General features: G+C 42.1%; 1 protein-coding gene across 1 annotated transcript in view; it reads right to left on the reverse strand.

Annotated features, from left to right (window-relative positions):
* LOC101857476 (filamin-A) overlaps positions 1–1,210 on the reverse strand; it is a gene marked incomplete in the record, with an annotated part of 86,559 nt that overhangs the window by 45,629 nt on the left and 39,720 nt on the right.

The raw sequence follows: 1,210 nt of genomic DNA on the forward strand, positions 1-1,210 counted from the left end.
TCTCTCTCTCTCTCTCCCTCTCTCTTTCCCCATAACCCTCCCTCTCTCTTCAACCTGCCTTGATAGAGCTGTCGCTGTCTTTATTGTTAGTTTCGGAGCCAACATTACGTCATGTTGTAATAAGCCCAAACAACAACTCATCAGGAGGGCAAGCCCAATTCTCTCTTGCACAATGTCGTTTGTTTATTATTTCCTCTGCCTCACGAATAACAAACCAAAGGTAGCCGAATTTCACAGTGAACATCAAAACAGTTTGTGATGCAAGTATATTTCTTCTTTTTAGAAATAGCACACGACACCAACAAACAGCTCTCTCAGTTTTGCAGGAGATTGACGAAAGGTCTTCATTTCTGCTTCAGGATTTGCTTACTTTGGCAACTTCTTGAGCTACAACAGACCCAAAAAAAATAGAAGGGTACAGAGAGTGAAAGAGAGAGAGAGGTAGGTGTGGGGTGAGAGGGAGGAGGCACAAAAAGGCACAAAGAGACAGACAGACACACAGACGGACAGACAGACAGACATAGCTCAAGGAGAGGATAGAACAATAAAGTGAGTGAGAGAAAGTGAGAGAAAAGGGAAGGTTGAATCTAGAAGGAAAAAAATAAAGAGAGGGTAAAAGAAAAAGAATGAGTGTGTACAGAAAAACACCCTCTTGTAAGTAGCTCGGTGATCTTACTACAAAGAAGAAGAAAAAGAGTAAGATGTCTATCAATAGGTCTGGGCAATGAGTCGCTTTAACAAAATCCGGATAATATGTTAGTGCACCAATAAAGTTATGAACCGATTCGGCAAATGGGTTAGAACCACATTAACAAACGGGTTAGCATCACTTCAACAAATGAGTGCACCCACTTCGGCAAACGGGTCAGGAAAGAGAGCTAAGAGTCTGAATTCGGATAATGTACTTATTGAGGATTATACGATTATCCGGATATTTATCCGGATTTTGCCCACCTCTATCTATCAAGCTATGAGATTGTCATTAGTCAGCACAATTAGAACGGGAGGGAACTAGCTAACGATAAACTCTTGGCACTCTGAAAAATGCAATCCGTATAGACATTTATGGCCCTCCTTTCTGAGTGATTAGATCATAGACGGAAAGAATCGGTCTAGAGAATGATGCTTGCTTGGTTGTGAAGCTCGAGAGAGGGTAAAAATGGATTTTCAGGGTATGCCTGTGGGAGAAAAAAAATGGGGGGGGGGGGGG

Source organism: Aplysia californica, unplaced genomic scaffold, assembly GCF_000002075.1.
Source record: "Aplysia californica isolate F4 #8 unplaced genomic scaffold, AplCal3.0 scaffold00095, whole genome shotgun sequence".
NCBI lineage: Eukaryota > Metazoa > Mollusca > Gastropoda > Aplysiida > Aplysiidae > Aplysia > Aplysia californica.